The sequence below is a fragment of the Schistocerca serialis genome, chromosome 8 (assembly GCF_023864345.2).
Source record: "Schistocerca serialis cubense isolate TAMUIC-IGC-003099 chromosome 8, iqSchSeri2.2, whole genome shotgun sequence".
Classification (NCBI taxonomy): domain Eukaryota; kingdom Metazoa; phylum Arthropoda; class Insecta; order Orthoptera; family Acrididae; genus Schistocerca; species Schistocerca serialis.
In genome coordinates this window covers 382884264-382894596 of record NC_064645.1, presented here as the reverse complement: position 1 = coordinate 382894596, position 10333 = coordinate 382884264, and positions in this window count along the sequence as shown.

Below are 10333 nucleotides of genomic sequence, written 5' to 3'. Positions count from 1 at the left end.
TCTCTTTTACAGCTCAGCAAGTTCGTGAAAAGGCGCGACATTTCGATGAGTTTTTAAGTGAACCCACTTTTACTGTGACTGTCAGAATAAGGAAAAATAAGTAGATTGGCATACTACCCTAGGGGAACTCAGTAGCCGTTTTATAAAGGAAATGTTTTTATTACTTTTTAGCCTCAGATTAACCACATGGTATAATAATCTGTTCTGATTTCTACCAAGTCAGATTCAGATGACTTGAATAAACTGCCACTGAATAAAATCCACGTTCCGGTTACGGTCCACACAACAGACATACGAGAATGCCACACGTCAATGTCGCAGCCCCCTCTTCCTTCCCATCCCCCTGCATATATCGCATGAGGGCGCGAAGAAGGGATAAAAAAGCATAAACATCCTTTTGTGCTTCAGATCACGTTCAAATTTTGTCTAATGTGTCTGAAAAGTTCCTAGTGTCTAATTTGTTCCGGAACGAAACTGCTACACAATTTTCTGGGTATAGGATAAGTTGAAGAATTAGTAATACGCATATAAAGCAAATGCATATAAACCACAGTATACCTTTCTGGTACAGAAGCTCTCCATATGAACAGACCCGCAGTGATACGTGGAGATTACAAATACAGTTTTCCATACTTCCAGTTAATAATGTCTTATGGAATGATTTTCTTGGGTAACGCACCACTTGGAAAAGAAGTGCTGATAGCACAAATGTGAGCATTAAGAATAATATGTGGTGTTCAAGAAGGACGTCATATAGGTACCTCTTCAAGAGATAGGCATTTTAACTGCGTCGCACAATAGATATATTCGCTAGTGAAACTCGTAGAAAACAATCCGCCACAATTTGAGGAATACGGCGATGTCCATACGTACAACAGTAGAGGAAAAAATGACCTTTATTATCCATTATTAAAGCTGCCAATGGCTCAGAAAGGAGTTCAATATACAGCAACAAATATTTTTGATCATTTGCCAGTATCATTAAATGCCTGACAGGTAGCAAAGCAGTCTGTAAGTAGGCTGTTTATGTTTTCTCTATGTAAGTAGGCTGTTTATGTTTTTTTTATTGGTAACGCCACCTCTGTATGAAAATCACTGGCTGTGCTGTGTGCAGTCTGTGGCTGCTTTGCATTGTTGTAATACTCGCCATTGTAGTGTTAGGCAGCTGGCTGTGAACAGCGCGTAGCGTTGCGCAGTTGGAGGTGAGCCGCCAGCAGTGGTGGATGTGGGGAGAGAGATGGCGGAGTTTTGAAATTTGTCATGAACTGCTATATTTATATATGATGATATCAAGGTAAATACATTGTTTGTTCTCTATTAATATCTTTCATTTGCTAACTATCCCTATCAGTAGTTAGTGCCTTCAGTAGTTTGAAACTTTTATTTAGCTGGCAGTAGTGGCGCTCGCTGTATTGCAGTAGCTTGAGCAGCGAAGATTTTTGTGAGGTAAGTGATTTGTGAAAGGTATAGTTTAATGTTAGTCAGGGCCATTCTTTAGTAGGGAATTTTGAAAGTCAGGTTGCGTTGCGCTAAAAACATTGTGTGTCAGTTTAAGCACAGTCATGTATAATTTGTTCAAAGGGGAAGTTTCATATGTCGACCCTTAGCCGAGGATACCTCACTGGAATCTTGTGATTTTTTCTTGTAGTTTGTGTAATTAGTGTAGATTTTGTTTATTGCTAGCGCGTAATTGTAGAGAGAATCTCCTTTGTAGCTGCAGTCTTTCATTGTTGTACAGTAAAACAGTTGTGGCATGCATGTAGATTCGCACCAAGTATTTCGCAGCTGCAATTAACTAGATATTATTTTCAGTGCTATGTTAATGTGTTCTCTTATTTTTGATCTTCAAATTGTGTTTTTCTGTGTTGTCGTGTGAAATACTGTGACAATAATGGCGTGTGAAAAACATAATACTAGGCTCCAAAGTAAACTGAGAAATGACAGTGAAAATGAAAGCAGTGTGTTAGCGCCACCGAGTAATGAATTAACTGATGTTCAAAGTAGTAATTTGGTAATTGTGCATAGGGAAATGGAGCGGGCGGCAAACAATGGCGTGGACAGTGAAACAATTAGTGAAGAGGGAAGCATTATCGATCGATCGGTCGGCAACAGCTCGCCTCAGGAATCCGAAATGACAGGACACAATTTAGCAAATACTGTAGATTCAGGTTTTGCGTCCTCACCGTTTTCCCAAATGAGTCAAGACACGTTCTCCGCTTGTCAAAATGTGAATGTTGCTGGTGCAAATTCACTGCCGAAAAGCACTGAGGAACATGTTTCAGACACCAGTGCATTGTTATTACAGTTAATGCAACAAATGGGACAAAAGCTACAAAAGTTAGACACAACACTTGAACAAAATCAGAAACAAATGGAACAAAAGCTTCAAAAGTTAGACACAATGGAACAAAATCTTCAAAAGTTAGACACCACGCTTGAACAAACACGTGAAGATTTAACTACTGAGTTACATAAAATCGAATCGAAATGTCAAAAAGTCTGTAACGACGTAAAAACACAAATTTGTGAGCATTTTCAACCTATTTTTTCGCGGCATGAAAATGCATTACAGAATCACGAAGCAGCCATAAAAGAACTGCAAATTATTGTTCATGAAAATCATGAGACCTTGCAAGCTAAATTTGACTCAGTTGCATCTACCGATTCGGTTACGCAACTTACAAAAACTCAGGAAAACTTAAAGGACACAGTAGATACTCTGAAACTTGGTTCAGAAAAACACACTGAGGAAATAAGCACACTATCGGAGAAAGTAGCCGAACTTTCGGATCAGTTCACTAATTTATCTACGAAGGTAGATGATAATCTGAATGACACAAAACCGGTAGTCTTTAATGACACAGAAGAGTGCGAACAAATTAGGAAACTGAAACAAAATCTGAATCAAATTAATACGCAACACCAAAGAGAAATCCGGGAAGTACAAGATCAGCTAACACAGGTAATACAAGAATTACGTATTTCAGAGGACACTCGCGCTCCAATACGGGAAGAGGGAAATAGAAATACGGAACAACCACAAAATAATAACACAGGACACTTCGGAAATTATGAAAGAAATTGGCAAGGCGCATTGGATTTTGAGATGGAACGGCCGACACGACCTAACAATGACCGATATGCGAGTCGCCGACATGATGATTTTCACTATAAGCTGTTCATTACTACACGTTAATTCAAAACATTTAAAAATTCTGGCAACGACATTCATCCACAAGTATGGCTCCATCAGTTCTCTCATTGTTTTCCTCCCAACTGGTCGTTAGAACACAGATTAGAATTTATGTGTGGCTACTTGGAGAATGAACCAGCTGTAAGAATGCGATCGGTAATTCACGATTGCCACAGTGAAGGAGAGTTTTACCATGCCTTCCTCTCAGCATATTGGTCTCAAGCTACACAAGACCGTGTAAAACATAGCATCATAATGATGAAACATTTCGAACAATCTGAATTTTCCAGTCTTATGAAATATTTTGAAGACATGTTGCATAAGAATCAGTATCTTTCAAACCCATACAGCCCCTCAGAACTCATCCGCATTTGCTTACTCAAATTGCCTGAACATTTACGACATATTATTTTAGCAGGACGTTGCACAGATGACATTGAAGCTTTTCAGGGTCTGTTATAAGAATTAGAAATTGACACAGACAGTCGCCGGATGCGAAAACAGGAAAACAATCACTACAGGTCACATACGTCACAATTCCGTGACGACAGAAACAATAACTGGCCACGACAAGCCTATTCTTACAACGCAAATCGTGACCAAAACAGACACCACCCATATGACAACCGTTGGCAGAGTAGTAATAACTACAGGGAAAGATCACCTCTCCGTGGTAATGACTATCACAGAGACAATAAGAGAAACAGACAATATGGGAACCAAAATAAATACTATCAAGGGAGACAGAATAACTTTAGACGCAACGGACCAGCGCGCAGTTACGATTCAGGGAGAAATTCTCCACCATGTGACCGACAAGAAAGAAACTATGGAATCTACCGACATGACGACAGACGATATGATCGTAACGACAGACCTGAATTGCATCAGAACTGGTGGGATTTAAACAGGGCAGGGCCCTCTCGTCACGGTGAATTTGTAGAAGTTAGGTCTCCTAATCCCAATAACGACGCGCGCCAACAAAGAGACAGACAATGACTCGCACCGCAGGCATCCGCGTGCGCCCGCTGGCTCAGGGAAAAATAACAAAGCCGCTAGCCTTGAGAAAAGATTTAGCATTCTTTACCGATGTAAACAACATGATAATTGCTTTGAAGTTGAATGTCTGCGTACTAGGAAGAGTAAAGGATTGCACCACATTTCACATGTAAAACCGTTTATTGAAAGATAATCTGCTTTTTAACTTTGTCTTTGCCATATAACTTTTCACTTTACATTACTAGTATGCTTTGTCAGACTTAAGAAACTGTTAACATGCAACAATGTTTGAAGTGAAATATCCAGTCAAGAACCAAGAGAACTTATTTAAACAGAAATTACGAATGCATTGTTATAATGAACAGACGACACAGTGTTGTTAGTTGTACATTCTTGCTTGTTAGTTGCACGATTATGTAACGACTATCAGGCTTACATACTTAGGACACATATTGGTACTGCTAATGAGATTCTAATGCAACATTTTGGTTTACTTGAAAATACATTCTGAATTTAAAGTACTTTCTGTGAGATACCAGACGACACAGTGGTTAGTTTATGTGACAACTACACAGTTTTATCACGACGCTACTAATGAGTGACAATTTACAATGTTGCTTTTGCGGTGTATCTGTTCTAATCTGCACAGTTTTTCTGAATTCTTCTGGAAAGTAAAACAGGTTTTAGTAGTAACTTTTGTGGTATAGCTACAATGAGATTGTCTTTTCCGTAGCACAACAATACGTTACAGCACAGTACTTTCTTCATCATGGCAATAAGCGTAATAACTAAGATATCTATACATAAAGCATTTCACTTTTGTTTATCATGAGGTAAGTACATTGACTTCTGCAGAACTTAGCTTTCAGAGGACGATAAGTACGACACTTCCACAGAATTATCTTACAGCAAGACGCACATATAGCGCTACAGGACACGCATTTGAGTGATTAATTTTGTACTTAAAACATTTATTTTTAAAGATATTTGAAGTACAATGATACAAAGGTTTTCAGTGATACATTTCATTTCATTGCTGTAATCTGTAACACCCGAGGGTATAATTACATTAATCCTCAGGGGGGTACACGCTTACTTTGTGTACCATGTGTGTGGCAACCACAAGGAACCCTAGCTAATATGGTATTTGCTTATACAACTTTACACATCGGTACCATATTTCTCTAAGACAGAATTACACAGCTATCTGATCATTTAACTGAGAGAGACAAACATTTTTTTTACTACGTCAGTGACAGATGTTTACGTAATTACACAGCTGGATAACTTCACACTTATGAAACTGTATTTTGTCTGTGCATTGTAAACTGTTCATATTTTTTCGGAATCATTGTGATACTATGAGAGCTTTGAATGATGTATTTGGTATGAGATCATGATTTTTAAAGTACGTTTGAGGCAGCTGACACTTTTGAAATGAGCAGAGAATTTTTTTAGGCTTAGAAATTATTGGAGGAAGCTACGACGATTTTGAGATTTGACTGAAGTGTTATGATGTTATTATTACGACGACGATGTGTATTATGTTGTTGAGGAATGTTTATTATACTACGTATTTCTCATGATGAAATATTGAAGAAGTGTCGACGAATATGTATATGTATAATGAGGTAAGGAATAATGAGTAGTGTTTAAGGACTCTGATTTATGAAAAGGATGTTGGAAACCAAGAAACGTACTTTAAGAGTTATGAAATGTGTGTGTATATTCGTGAATGTATTACAATGCAGACGAAAATTTTTTTGGACACTGTTATATCAATAGCATTTTGTTTCTACAGATTTGTAACGCAAATTCTTGACCTGTGAAATATTTTTATGTGAGACTGTCACTGTAGCGGAAACTGTTGTCGTAAATATTTCCGTAAGAAAATTAAGTGACCACCTGCACGTAATGCGTCGTGGGCACCCAGCTGTGTCAGACGCCTGGAGAAAAAGCCATTAGCGCGTGCCTTTCAGAGCACAGGAAGAAAAAAAAAAGGGAGGCCATTATCCTGGCCATTGTCATTCCTTTAGAGAAAGCATCGCAAATCCGACATGCTGATTACTTGGAAACAGATCGTACTTTCTGATATTTACTGAAATGCCTAATGAAATGACGAGAAATATTTTTACATCTGCACACCTGATTACGACAAGCGTCTTTCTACGAGAGTTGAGAGAATTTCTACTAACTTATGAAATGTCACATGACTATTGAATGACATTTTTATGCTTTGCTTTTCGTAGTTGCTTATTTCACTTGATATCTGGTTTCCAGCTGTGTTGCAGCATTGCTTTTATAAAATGAAATGCATTTGCTAATGTGAACACTTTCTGTCTACAGATCGAGTAAATAATAATTTTTTTAAAAAATGAGGGAGCATAAAATGACATTTACCTTCACAGGAACTGCATTCATAATTTTCTTTTCAAGTAATTGGTAACTTTTTGGTAGAATAACTTCTTGTGGTGCACCACTTTAATTACTTAGACATTGAGATGTGATTATACATTTCCCTTATCTGCATTGTTATCTTTAGTGTACTATTTTTTCTGCTTGAGCTATGTCATGTTTAGATATAAGCTGCTGTTTGCCAGGCATAGTGCTACTGAACTTTAATTTGTGTTACTCTGCTAAGCCAATTTTACTACTCATTGATTTTTCATGTTGCTGCACATTGGCTCATATTAGTTGTAATTTTGCATTTTTTCTGTTAATTTAGATTTACTGTAGCTCGCTTTGCAATTTTCCATTTTTTTGGTCATTGTTGTTTGTGTTACTTATTTTGTGCTGCTGCATTGCCTCGTCCCTTAGTTTAGTATCTGAGCTCAGTAGATTTTAAGAGGGGGTAGCCTCTAAGAGAATGAGTTGCGATGAATTGGAAGAAATGCATTGAGAAAACAGGTTTAGGTAGGATTTTCTTGGAAATAAATGTTGAGGTAAGAAATGTGTGAACATATAAATACAGAAAGCATGCTTAGATAGAATTTTTTGGGTGGAAACAAAGGATGAAATAAGAGGAAAGATATATGAAGTTTTGGGTTGGACTGCAGTACCACATGTTACACTGAAAACGAACCCTGTCCTTTCCTATTGGTGTTATCCCACTATGTGTTTGTGTACCCTTGTGTATTTGTTTTCTTCCTGTCTCTGTGTAGTTTCATAGAATTTTTTCTTCTTTTAATATTAAGCTACATTCACTATTATGAGGAATACTGTTATCCTCGAATATAATTGGCATTAATAATATGTTATTTACTTTGTAAAGATGTTCAGACATTATTAATTCTGTTCTGTTTAATGCTCATGTGTGAAGTTGATGTTTCAAAGGTTATTGTGATCTTTTATGTATGTACTCATGTCATAATTCCACTGATGTATATGTCTATTTCTATTCTTTTGTAACGCCTGTTTTACTACAAATGTTATCTGTATTGTTATGTTCTTTAATGATGTATTTTGTACCTTTGTAATTGTATTTTCATGTTGTAAATTTATAATTGTACAGACACCAGTTCTTCAAATTAAGTTACATTTCACTGCACACGTTTCTGTTGGTCATAGTATATGGACAATATGTGAGAAGTAGGGACTGTTCGTGTTTGCACGTGTGTTAATAATTCTGCAAGGGACTGGATAACAGCATTGCTGGTTCTAAGGACAATTCCAAAAACGTTGTGAGTGCACAAGTGTTGGTTTATGGACTTGCTATATTCTCTGCAAGACTCTTCGATGGTGATTGTGCACCTGCACAGTCGCAACAGATGGCTGCTGGCCATTTCTACAAGGACTACAGTGGGTCTACACATTTGCTGACTCACCAGTACCATTATTTCTACAAGGCCTGCAGTGGGTCTGCACCTCTGGTGGCCCACCAATACCGTAATCTCTACCAGGACTACAGTGGGTCTGTTCTGTGATGACCTACCTACCAATATTCTTCAAAACGTCGAATGACTCTGCTGTGGGTTTGCTCTGTTGTGGAGCATTACCTGTCTGCATGTCAAGAGTCAGCACTGTTTTTCCGTTGGAAGGACAACACTACTTCTTCAAGACTGCATGGAAATCCACTACTTCCGTGTGCATTTTCTTTTACTGCTCAGACTTTGAGAAAAACACTGCTATTCTACTGTTATGTACGATTAGGACTGTCTTTATGGACTGTGAGAAAATTTGAGCTTTTGACCAACGTTGTATCAATAAGTGTGTGCATTTGATTTCTTTGTTATCGTAATTATGAAAAATTTTTTTCAAATCTGTATTGGCCACTGCCCAATCCAATTTGTAAAAATTTTTGTGGGGAGCATGGGGGCTATGTAAGTAGGCTGTTTATGTTTTCTCTATGTAAGTAGGCTGTTTAGGTTTTTTTATTGGTAACGCCACCTCTGTATGAAAATCACTGGCTGTGCTGTGTGCAGTCTGTGGCTGCTTTGCATTGTTGTAATACTCGCCATTGTAGTGTTAGGCAGCTGGCTGTGAACAGCGCGTAGCGTTGCGCAGTTGGAGGTGAGCCGCCAGCAGTGGTGGATGTGGGGAGAGAGATGGCGGAGTTTTGAAATTTGTCATGAACTGCTATATTTATATATGATGATATCAAGGTAAATACATTGTTTGTTCTCTATTAATATCTTTCATTTGCTAATTATCCCTATCAGTAGTTAGTGCCTTCAGTAGTTTGAAACTTTTATTTAGCTGGCAGTAGTGGCGCTCGCTGTATTGCAGTATCTTGAGCAGCGAAGATTTTTGTGAGGTAAGTGATTTGTGAAAGGTATAGTTTAATGTTAGTCAGGGCCATTCTTTAGTAGGGAATTTTGAAAGTTAGATTGCGTTGCGCTAAAAACATTGTGTGTCAGTTTAAGCACAGTCATGTATAATTGTTAAAAAGGGGAAGTTTCAAGTCTAACTTAAAATCACTCCTCCTGGACCACAACTTCTCTTTCATGGACGAATTTCAATTTAAAAACTTGTAGCTTGGCGGGAAAACCTTGTTTTTATGAGTAGTTTCATGAGTGGGACAAAATGAAGTGTTAATTTGTGCTAACATTATTCATGTATACATATCCTGTAAACTGACTTTTTCTGCATCATTTCGATAAAAGAATCTTCAAATGATTTATCGAACTTGCAACTAGCTAACTAAATGAGGATATTTTCGAAATTCGTGGTGATTCTGTATTCCACTCTATCTTCCACCTCTCTCTGTCCGTCTCAGCCGCCTGTCTCTTTATCCACCCCTTCCGCCCCCTCTCCCTGTCCATACCCTCCTGTCTTTCTCCCTGTTCACCTCTTCCCCCTCTCTCTGTCAGTCTGCACCTCCTCCTTCTGTCTATCTGTTCTCTAATTCCATGTCCTCCTCCCGTTCTCTCTGTCCATGTCCTCCCACTCCCTTCTCTCTCTCCATCTCCTTCTCCCTGTCTCGTCCATCTTCTCCTCTCCTGTTTTTTGTGTCCCTCTCCTCCTCTCTCCTCTTTCTACCAGTCTCCCTCTCCTCTCTCTATTCATCTGCTCCTCCTCCTTCTGCTCTTCCTCCTCCTCCTTCTGTCTATGTCTTCTTTCCCCTAGCTGCCTGTCTATCTCCTCCTCTTCTCTCTTATCTCTCCACGTTATCACGCCCATCTGAAATAGAGGCCAGTGATTCTTACCCTTACAGTATTTCTTTCCAGATAGTAACTAATACCTGTACCAAATTTGACTGAAATCATTCCAGGGGCTTAGAATGACCTTTTTACCTGTGGATTTGCCCGTATACGCAAGTGGCAAATATGTCTCACCTACATTTTAACATATTTCACCCGTTTTTGTACACATAGTCAACCTGAGAGTCTAGCGAATTTCTCACTGCAGTTTCATATTTTCACGCAGCTCAATGTTTATGGTGTTGTAACTCCTGAAGTATGTTCTGTACAATGAGGTAATTTTGCATGTACATTTAATGGTATATACGAAAACTATCCCCATGAACCATGGACCTTGCCGTTGATGGGGAGGCTTGCGTGCTTCAGCGATACAGATGGCCATACCGTAGGTGCAACCACAACGGAGGAGTATCTGTTGAGAGGCCAGAGAAACGTGTGGTTCCTGGAGAGGGGCAGCAGCCTTTTCGGTAGTTGCAGGGGCAACAGTCTGATCTGGCCTTGC